The 11,665-nt window shown below is 41.6% G+C and overlaps 1 non-coding gene across 1 annotated transcript; it reads left to right on the top strand.

Moving 5' to 3' along the window:
- Positions 1–10,520: 10,520 nt before the first annotated feature.
- Positions 10,521–10,627, top strand: LOC145103650 (small nucleolar RNA R71). Its single transcript, XR_013706729.1, has one exon. It is a non-coding gene; the product is annotated as a small nucleolar RNA R71 (small nucleolar RNA).
- The last annotated feature ends 1,038 nt before the right edge of the window (positions 10,628–11,665 follow it).

Here is an 11,665-nt window from a genome sequence, read left to right as displayed (position 1 = left end):
AGATAGAGGTTGTGATGCAGTGAGAGATTCCAAGGTCTCCAACTAAGATTCAGAGTTTCCTGGCTCTAGTGGGTTATTACCGAAGATTTATTCAGGACTTCTCCAAGATTGCAGTTCCTTTGACCCAAATGACCAAGAAAACGGTAGTTTTCCATTGGGGGCCTGAGCAGCAGGCAGCCTTCGAGACTCTGAGACAACGTTTGTGCGAGGCACCGATTTTGACTCTGGGCGAGGGAGTAGATGACTTTGTGGTGTATTGCGACGCGTCGATTACGGGCATGGGTGTAGTCTTGATGCAGAGGGGTCATGTGATAGCCTACGCGGCGAGGCAGCTGAAGCTTCACGAGGCTAACTATCCGACACATGATTTAGAGTTGGGGTTGTAGTGTTTGCCCTTAAGATTTGGCGGCGTTATCTCTATGGGGTCCGTTGTACCATTTATACGGACCACAAGAGTTTGAGGTACCTCATGGATCTGCCGAATTTGAACATGAGGCAGCGTAGGTGGTTAGATGTGGTAAAGGATTATGATTGTGAGATCCTTTACCACTCAGGAAAGGCCAATGTGGTGGCCGATGCTCTGAGCCACAAGGCGGTAGCGGCTCCTATTAGAGATTTATGCTTGAGAATGATGATGATCACTCCACTGTTGGAGCAGATTAGAGAGGCGCAGTTTGAGGGTATGAAGGAAGAGCACCATAAGTGTGAGAGGATTGTGGGCCGAGTGGCCTCATTTTATTTTGACAACCAAGGGCTATTAACCTTGCATGGGAGGGTTTGGGTTTTGTACTAGGGCGGAGTACGACAGGTTCTGATGGATGAGGCCCATAAATCGAGGTTCTCCACCCACCCCGGGGAGAAAAAGATATACATAGATCTTGAACCTGATTATTGGTAGCCCTGCATGAAGCGGGACGTAGCGTGGTATGTGGAGAGGTGCTTGACCTGCAGGAAGGTCAAAGCCGAGCACCAGAGGCCTCACGACAAGATGCAGCCGTTAGACATCCCCGTGTGGAAGTGGGAGGACATTACTACGGATTTCATCACTAGGCTTCCCAGGACCGCACGTGGGGTTGATTCGATATGGGTCATTGTGGATCTGTTTGACCAAGAGTGATCATTTTATACCGATCCAGGAGAGCATATCGGTCGAGAAGTTGGTCGAGATTTATGTGCGAGAGGTAGTGGCGCGACATGGAGTGCCTGTCTCGATGGTATTAGAGTGAGGTGTTCGTTTCACTTCCAGATTCTGGAAGCGGTTTCACGAGGAAATGGGTACTCGTCTCCACTTCAGCACCGCTTTCCACCCTCATACAGACGAACATAGCAATAGGACGATACAGACTCTCGAGGACATGCTTCGAGCGTGTGTTTTGGATTTCGGTGGCAGTTGGGATACGTATCTTCCGTTAGCGGAACTTTCATATAACAACAGTTAACACACCAGTATAGACCGTCCTCCCTTCGAGATACTCTATAGGAGGAAGTGTAAGACCCCAATCTATTAGGGTGAGGTCGGTCAGAGGGTCTTAGGGAGTACGGAGGTAGTACTCAAGACCACAGAGCGGATCCAGCAGGTCCGGAGCAGGCTCCATACTGCTCAGAGTCGGCAGAAGAGTTATGCCGACAAGCGGCGTTCAGAATTAGAATTTCAGGTGGGAGATATGGTCATCCTGAAGGTGTCACCATGGAAGGGTGTTATCAGGTTTCGGAAGCGGGGCAAGTTGGGTCCCATGTTTATTGGCCCTTTCAGAGTCATTGCCCGGGTGGGCAGGGTAGCGTATCAATTGGATCTTCCCACTGACCTCATCCAGATTCACAACACTTTCCATGTTTCTCGATTGCGGAAGTGCTTAGTGGATGATTCAGCAGTGGTACCCTTGAGGATATTCAGGTTCATGACAACCTGAACTACATTGAGAGACCAGTGGCGGTTCTAGATCGTAAGACGAAAGAGCTGAGGAACAAGAGGGTTGAGTTAGTGAAGGTGCAATGGCATCACCGTAAGGGTTCAAAGTGGACTTGGGGGCCTGAGGAGGAGATGAGGGAGCACTACCCAGAGTTGTTTTCAAACACATCAGACTTCGAGGACAAAGTCTAAGACAAGTAGGGGAGAATTGTAATGTTTGGTTTCCTGGTACGTATTTAACTTAATGATTTATGCATCTTAGAAGGGCTACTCGACGAGTTGGTGGCCCTAACTCGTCGAGTAGAAGGCGGTATATGCACGGGTTTTAAGTGAGCTACTCAACGAGTCAGGGTCTTGACTCGGCGAGTAGGACTGATGTGTGTGAAACGAACTAGTTTTAAACCTACTTTTAATTATAAAATGAACACACAAAGGCAGCGGACCTATCAATTGTGGTAAAGCTAAATAAGTAGGGTATCAGACACAGAGAACGGTAAATTAAAACTAAAAACTACTTTCATCTAAAATTAAATAATAAAAAGGGGTTTTCTCTAGTTATAAAATACTAGAAACTTACTAATTATTACTTAGACTAAAAACTAGAAAAGCAAGGATTCACTTAAATTCAATGACGAATGGAACTTCTGTTTAGTTCAACTCAATTGATCCTATGGTTGATATTATGATAATAGTGCAATGGATTAATTCTTCTATTGGCTACCGCTTCAAGTGATTAGATTCACGTTCGCTGCACTAATCCTTAGGGAACAAACTAACTCAAATAGTGGTCAGTTGTCTAATTTAATTCAATTCACTAGATTATTTAATCGGGTTGATTTAGACTTGTAATAGCTAACTAATTTGGTCCTTTAGTTAACCTCTTGTTGATGGTCATCACACAAGCTCACACATGAATTTACCTATTTTTCTATTAATTCTAGTTTCACAGTCGCTAATCATAGTCATATAATTAAGTGGTCACATAAATTATATGAGGTAGCAATTAAGAGATGTTCATGCGGCTTATTTATCTTCCTATTAACAGAAAATTAGTTATCATTCACACATAAGGTTCTTTAACAAGCTAGAATCAACAAAATCACCAATATTAAATTAATCCTACCATAAATCAAACTATAGTATCAATATTGTCTCCCCAAACAGAAGTTTAAAAGTTTTAGCTCATGATTGAGGTAATTAACAGCACAAAAACGCAATCTAAAAGTCTAAACATGATGAAGAACAATAGATTAAAGTAAGAATGATGTAATTTTGCCTCAAATCTCCTTCGGAATTGGTTTTAGGGTTGTATCTTCGTTCTCCAGATCTCTCCTGGCTCTGATTCGCAGCTTGCTCCTCCCCAAGGGTTCCAGAATACCTTGTGTCGATCTGGAGAGCTGTTTTTATAGATTCGAACTGACTCACCGAGTCCATCCCTTAATTCCCATACACGGTAAGTCACAGAGTCTTTATCTTCTCGAATCTTCAATAAGACTCGTCGAGTAGTCGACCCTACTCGCCGAGTACCTTGTGTTTTAATCATTTTTTCTTCTTTGTTCAACTCTCGAGCTCCCAACCGCTTCTCCTGCTTCCTTTTGCTTCCGAGCTTCGCTTTTGGACTGAAAACACAATTAAAACACTTTTAAGTATCTTTTGTCCATGATATGCAATAAATTAGCTAAAAAATGATAAAAATCTATACTTAATATGAGGCTAAATATGCGACTATCAAAATACCCCACACTTGACTTTTGCTTGCCCCCAAGCAAAACTGAATTTTAGCACATTAGAATCACATAGGACAACTCCAATCCAACCCAGCCATTATGCCAAGACCGCAACGCATGCATTTGTGTCTAAAATTTTTCCTAAAACCCCCCAATATTCAAAATACTTACAATCCTCATAAACATTCACCCACTTATCCCGAACAATGCTCATTTTATGCATCTCTCCGAATCCATCCGCAGAAAACCTCCTATCCTCAAGGTATTTTTGGTTGAGCAACCCAAGCATACATAATCTAGAATTACAATTTAGGATACCACTATGGAGCTCTTTTGAATTCTTCACTTCCTTGATAATTTGATCTTTGATTTCTTTGAATTCACCACCTCGTTTGATTTGATCTTTGGTATCTTCAATTTTTGACTTTTGGAATTTTGATCTTTTGATCTTCACTTTAGTTGCTCCAAAATTCTTACAACTTTTCTTGCAATTCTCTCTCTCTTTTTTTTACATGTACCTCACTTTTTCTCACTCAAAACCTACATGCTTAAGCAAGGGCGCTCAACTTCAACCTTTATTGGCTAAAGATAATAGTTTTCCTGGATACATTTCTGGTACACGATGCTAAACATATTGTATCCTTCGGGCTAAGTGAGGTCGTGTTTTTTTCCCATGATTTCACTGGAATAAGGAAGCCACAAATGCACTAGAAGGTATATAGGCTCAACTAAACATTTGAATTTTCATGCAATCATCCACAAAATTCTAACATGGAATCCTAATTACTTTTACCAAAATTTTCTAAATTAAGTCCTAAGCAACATTTTTTTATGCAAAAATTTAAAAATTAACCTAAATTAGGACATTAGGATTCTATATTTGCTAAGATGATATCAACCCCCTACCCCACACTTGATTTATGCAATGTCTCATTGCATGTTATGCATGAAAAGAAAAACAAAACAAATATGGAGGGAATTGGAACAAACTCCCCTGGGATAGCAGTTGATAGGCTGATCATCTTCTATTAATCTCTTACTTCAATCGACTGTAGACATGTGAACAGGTCATCCATGTCGTGGGCATCAAATCGCATGTGGGTAGCTCCAAATGTGCAGGAAAAATATTGTAAAATCTTCAGGAATTGATTGCAAAGAATAAGTGGTCAAGTGGTGAAGCTATCAACATCAAATCAGCAGCCCTTGTGGTAGATAAATGAAGGACTCGTCGAGTCATATAAACGAGTCATCAAGTCATATAAACGCTTAACTTCAACCTTTATTGGCTAAAGATAATAGTTTTCCTGGATACATTTCTGGTACACGATGCTAAACATATTGTATCCTTTGGGCTAAGTGAGGTCGTGTTTTTTCCCCATGATTTCACTGGAATAAGGAAGCCACAAATGCACTAGAAGGTATATAGGCTCAACTAAACATTTGAATTTTCATGCAATCATCCACAAAATTCTAACATGGAATCCTAATTACTTTTACCAAAATTTTCTAAATTAAGTCCTAAGCAACATTTTTTTATGCAAAAATTTAAAAATTAACCTAAATTAGGACATTAGGATTCTATATTTGCTAAGATGATATCAACCCCCTACCCCACACTTGATTTATGCAATGTCTCATTGCATGTTATGCATGAAAAGAAAAACAAAACAAATATGGAGGGAATTGGAACAAACTCCCCTGGGATAGCAGTTGATAGGCTGATCATCTTCTATTAATCTCTTACTTCAATCGACTGTAGACATGTGAACAGGTCATCCATGTCGTGGGCATCAAATCGCATGTGGGTAGCTCCAAATGTGCAGGAAAAATATTGTAAAATCTTCAGGAATTGATTGCAAAGAAAGTGGTCAAGTGGTGAAGCTATCAACATCAAATCAGCAGCCCTTGTGGTAGATAAATGAAGGACTTGTCGAGTCATATAAACGACTCATCAAGTAATAGCGCGGAATTTTTGAAATCGTGAAAATGTATTGCGACTCGTCGAGTAGGTTAACTGCACTCGGCGAGTCATTGCTGGGTGAGAAATAAAGAAATTCTGTCTTGAATCCAGCTTGTAATGGACTTCAAAAACCTCCAATTGCTTCAGTAAAAATTCACTCCTAAACCCCTTAGGACCGGACTCGACACTTAGACTCAATACGTCGACCTTTCTTGACTCGTTTCCATGTTTTTCTCACATACTCTAGACTCCTTATGCAAGCATTTCCTAAACCAAATTCTGAAATAAACCAAGGCAGATAAAACATCAACCCCATAAGAGTTTAAGTCCTAATTAAGAATTTAAACCACACCAAACAAAATAAAAACAAATAAAAAATGTTCAATAAAACATAAAAGAAACTAAGCATCATATTCTTCCTCATCATGGCCATGCACAGCCCCGCTCCCACCAGCTCCACTCCGCCTTGTGTTAATGATCTCGTCCTAAGAAGGAATGTAGGGGAAGTTACCCCCATCAATGTGTGGAATATGAAAATGGTCAAAAAGTCGCACGTGTGATTCGTTGCTAAAATTAATACCCCTCGCCATTTGGTCTCGGAGCCTCCTCATCTCAACATTGTACCAATCCATTGATACTTCGTCATTGTCCACCGGAATCACCGGCGGTTCCTCCTCCACTTCCCGCTCACGTCTCGATCAAACCCTCTGTCCCGGTGCCTCAGGCCCGATCACCGGATCATCATGTGGGATAGCATAATGACCTCCTCCATAATCTTCAATAATGTGTGCCCTGCGAAAAAGAATGGGATTAAAGGGAGAGGTCGGAATCTCCGTCAGCAAGTTCCAAGCACAACTAGTCATTAGCCCGTAAGAATGGGCTAAACGTGTCACGAACATGCCACCATTAATTTTTGAAGTTTTGCGGTCCTTGACCGCTCCCTCGGCCAAATATGAAGCGATGCACCATGGAATGTTGCAGAAAGTATTGGGTGTAATGATGCTCCAAAGAAAGAAAACATCAATGTTAGAAACCTTGTCATCATCTTTCCTTTGGTTAATGGTATTTGAAATAAGTCGGTGAATAAGGTGGTGTGTAGGTGATCGTATGCTCCCTTCTTGAGCTGACTTCGGAATGTAAACTTTATTAGCAATGGTTCTCCACCAACTTGAACTTGTGATCCCATTCGTAAATGCTTTGTGGCAATGCTCCAAAAATGTACGAAATGCATCCGTGTTGACCACTTGTTGGTCATATATCCCCAATCTCCAAGCTAGTTCGACCATGGAACACTGACGAAGCTCGCCCCCAAGACAAAAAGTAACACTTTCGGGGTTATAATAATCATCCACACCCTGGAAGTGTATTGTGGAAAAGAACTCCAGGCACAGCTCACGATAAATCAGCTCTTGAATTCGGAAGACACGACTCCATCCATCACATGTAATGGATACTCCATTGTGCACAAATGTTTTGACTAGATAATGGGCCAACTCTTCTTCATAACGAACTCTCCCCAAACATTCCCAATAAATTGTATTAGGAGCACATATCTCCTTTTTCTGGAGCTCTGCAAGCTTCTTCTTCCACTTGGTTCTTGTTGAATTTGAATTGATTTGTGGAAAATGCAACCAAGGGAAATCTCCTTGACCTCCTCGAGAGCTCTGTCCTCTTGAGAACATGGTTCCTGTAAAACAATTAACAAACAATCCAAAAGACACAGAAACACATTAAAACAAAATCTTTCTGGGCTCCCGACTGGACTCGTCGAGTCCATGAACGACTCGGCGAGTCGGATGAGCTACGCGAGTCAGTCGACGGGTCAGTTCCAATGCACCCATAAAAACTCAAAATTTTTCCAAGGGTTTGTCCATGGATGTCCATAAAGTGTATTAGAGCAAGAATATCCATCCAAAACACCACAATTAATCCAAAATCAAAAACCCTAAAAATTTACTAAACTTCAAAAACAGGTGTTCTATAAAATTGATACCTTATAACACCTAAAAATCATGACTTTAACAGAATTATTGAAGAAATTAAGTATGGTTGATGGAATTCGAGAATTTTGAAGAAAAGTTGAAGAACTTGATGAGTGCTTGAGAGAGAATACGAGTAGGCGCACGACGAGTATGAATGGAATATGAGCACATTAGGGTAAAAACCCTAGTTTTACCAGATGTAAAAATATAATTATTATTATTTTTTCTGTAAATAAAATCGACTCGTCAAGTCAGGGCCCGACCCGGCGAGTCTAGTCGCGAATTGAAACTCATGTAGATCATGAATAAACTCGTCGAGTCAGGGTCAGACTCGGCGAGTCACTTACAAACAATTCAAAAATTATATCATTTTGTCATGTATTTATAAAAAAAATTCAATCCACCCCACACTCAGCCCATACGTACTCTCAAGCAGTCATGTTTGATTATTTAGAAGATGAAAACAGAGAAAGAAAATCCTAAAAACGAAGACAAAACAAAAACTAAAACGAGAAAGATAAAAGAAAGCAAACTCTCATAACGGGTTGCCTCCCGCCAAGCGCTTCTTTTTAAGGAGTCGTTAGCTAGACTCCTTCCCATCTACGTTTCTTCATTTTCCTGCATCGGGAATGCACGCCTAATCTTTTGTGGTTTATACTTTGTGTTGTAAGCGTGTATCTTCTTCTTGTAAGCCCGTCTCAATTCTTTTCTCTTTTTCCTTGTGACATGTTCTTCAATTGCATGAATTTCCCTTTTCCCCACCTTCTTCTTCTTCACCCCATTCTCTTGCACCCTCTTTTTTACTCCTCCTTCTTTAAACTTCATTACTTCATAATTGGTAAATACTCGGGCTCGAGGTTTGGTTATACATGACTCAATGCATGGGTTATCAGCATCATCTTTCCTAACCCTTGCATTTTCCTCTTCTCTAAAGCTTGCCTCCTCTTCAAATCGAATGTCTTCACCTTCTTGCATCATTGTATCGAGGTAAGCCACTTGAACGTGTTGGACGTCACCATACGCTTTAACAATTCCGCCTTCTGTTGCTCGATCTTCTAAGGAATTAGAAAAGATCTTCATGTCCAAATCAGGCAAGGGGCTGGTGACAGGCAGGTCAAGATAACCCAAATTGTTGAAATTTTTGGCTGGACTCGTCGAGTCTGTCGACTCGACTCGGCGAGTCGATGCGAATTCCTCACATTCCATTGTGTTTTCTGAATCAGTTCCTTTCAGCAACTTCTCTATCTCCTCTAAGTCTTTGTCAACATCATCATTTCCTCCAGAAGATAGTAGAAATCTACTTGGATCTTCGTCTTGTATGAGTGCAAGTTCTTTTTGGAGTATTTCAACATCCAAATCAATGAAGGAAACTTCTTCTTTTCTTGTTTCTTCTAGCTTAATCTCTGGTATAGCTTTGAACACAGCTGACTCATCTCCTACCCTCAATGTTAGTGTGGACTCGCATACATCTATCAATGCGCATGCGATATTCAAAAATGGTCTCCCCAAAATATTGGAATTTCGGGGTCTTCTTCCATGTCAAGCACTACAAAGTCCACGGGGTATACAAGTTTGTCCACTTTTATGAGGAGATCTTCACAAACACCTCTTGGACGAATTATTGTCTTGTCCGCCAAATGGATCTTCATATTTATAAACCTCGGCTCTGGTAAATTCAGCTTCTTGAAGAAAGAAAAGGGCATTAAGTTAATACTTGCACCCGAATCAGTCAATGCTTGAGTAGCAAGTATATTTCCAAATCGGCAAGGAATCGAGATGCTTCCCGAATCGCCCTTCTTTTCTGGTAATTCATTTAATACTAATTTCGCGACTTCTGCCATATCTTTTCTAGCAACAAAGAGACTCTTAAGCAAGTTTAAATATTTGGGTGTTTGAAGCATCATTTCAACAAATGGGACGTTGACTTGAAGGGCTTTAACATGTTCCATGAAAGCTCTGTACACTTTGACCTTTTCATCAGGTATGGCTCGAATTTGAAATGGCAAAGGAGGCCTGTAAGGCTTTAAGGAAACAACAAATTTGTCATCAGGGCATGGACTCGTCGAGTCCATTAGAGGGACTCGGCGAGTTGGGTCGGGTTTAGCTGAACTCGACTCTTCTGTCTTTTCTTCTTGCACCTTAGTTGAGACCTTCTGTGCAGGGGTAAGAGGAGTGAAAATTTCTCCATAATTCAATGTTATAGCATTCACATTCTCCATTCTCGGATTATTCTCGGTTTTACTTGGAAGTTCACCCGGTCTTCTCTCGTTCACTTGATGTGCTAGTTACCCAAGCTGTTTCTCAATGTTGAGTACAGATGCTTGCTGATTCCTAAGTATAGTCCTGGTTTCTTGTATTGCAGCATCATGATCATTGTGTCTCTTCTCGGACGCGGCTATAAATCTTGTGAACATTTCTTCTAAATCGGCTCTTTTTTCCACAACCGGTTCTTCCTTTTGATAGAAACCCCTCTCTTTTTGCTTGTATGTCTCTTCCTTTGCCTTTTTGTATTCTTCATACGAGAGCCATTCCTTCTTGGGTTTCCGCAAATTCTCATCGTATCTGTCGCCACTTGAATAGAAAACTTGCGACTTTTTGTTTCCATTCTCATCCAAGTCACACTCTTTAGTTAAGTGAGGTCCCCTACAATTTTCACATCCCACCCGGATAGCATGGATTGTTTGATCCATCTTCATCATTCTTCTGTCTAAACTGTCTAGTTTAGCCATCATCGCCGCCATGCCATCGTTGACCGTGTTTACTACCCCCTACTTAGTTCATTTCGTGGGTTGTGGTATTCTCTAGAATGCTTAGAGAACTCTTCAATTAATTCTTTGATCAACGGGGGTGCCTTCTTTGTGAGCGGGCCTTGCGAGTCAAGTAACTTCCGTGTTGTGACATTGACTCTGTCATAGAAGATGGAGACTTCTTGTTGGCTATTAAGGTCATGGGGTGGGCAATTCCTTAGCAGGCTCTTGTACCTCTCCTAAGCTTCATATAGTGACTCCCCAGCTTGTTGTTCAAAGTTAGCAATGACCTTCTTTAATTTGGCTATTTTAGAAGGTGGGCAAAAGTGGTAAATAAATTCTTCTTTCATCTTAGCCCATGTGGTGACCGACCCGGGAGGGAGTGTGTAATGACCCAAAAATCATGACTAAAACTTTCTTTTTAAAACATTACTAAAACCATATTTATAAAAACGTATCATAAGTCATAACATAACTTTCGAGTATTAAATTCAAAACATAATCTCATTATCAGAATAAAATATTCCCAGGCTAACTGACTATGGTGTGTGCACTGCAATCTTCCCGAGCTCCTCTTTTGAAAACTGAGTACCAGAAACCAAAACTGAAAACCGTAAGCACGAAGCTTAGTGAGCTCCCCCAATCTACCACATACCATGCAATAACATATAAAGCACATACTGGGCCTTGCCCACTGCATCGGACCGAGGTCCGGACTAACTGGGGCCTTGCCCCCTGCATCGGACCGAAGTCCGGAAACTGACTGGGACCTTGTCCCCTGCATCGGACCGAAGTCCGGACTTACTGGGGCCTTGCCCCTGCATCGGACCGAAGTCCGGAAACTGACTGGGACCTTGTCCCCTGCATCGGACCGAAGTCCGGACTAACTGGGGCCTTGCCCCCTGCATCGGACCGAAGTCCGGAACTAACTGAACATAACATAACATAAACATATCAACTAGCATGAACACACATATACTGCATACTGCATCGGGCCGTAGCCCGGAACACATAACACATAAATCCTGTCTGAGCCACGAAGGCATCAAACATACCAACTACTGCATCGGATCAAAATTCGGAAACTACTGCTGGCTAAACGGGCCGGCATTGTGGCCTTAGACCCGTTCCTACTAGAAGGAAACTCACCTGAACTGCTGAGCTCTCCCGATAATCCTCTGGCTGCTACTCGACAATCCCCTGAGCCGCTGCTCCTCTAGCTCTCCGAGCTATCAATATCAATATGACACTTAGTCTGACAGTCCTCTGAAAGTCAACTAAGTCAACTCTGGTCAAAGTCAAAATCCTGGTCAAAGTCAACCTTCCAGGTCAACCCTACT

This window comes from Lactuca serriola, chromosome 4 (assembly GCF_051521515.1).
Source record: "Lactuca serriola cultivar US96UC23 chromosome 4, Lser_US96UC23_V15, whole genome shotgun sequence".
Lineage (NCBI taxonomy): Eukaryota > Viridiplantae > Streptophyta > Magnoliopsida > Asterales > Asteraceae > Lactuca > Lactuca serriola.
Note: the sequence above shows the minus strand (reverse complement) of the source record. Positions and strands in the feature narration are given on the sequence as shown.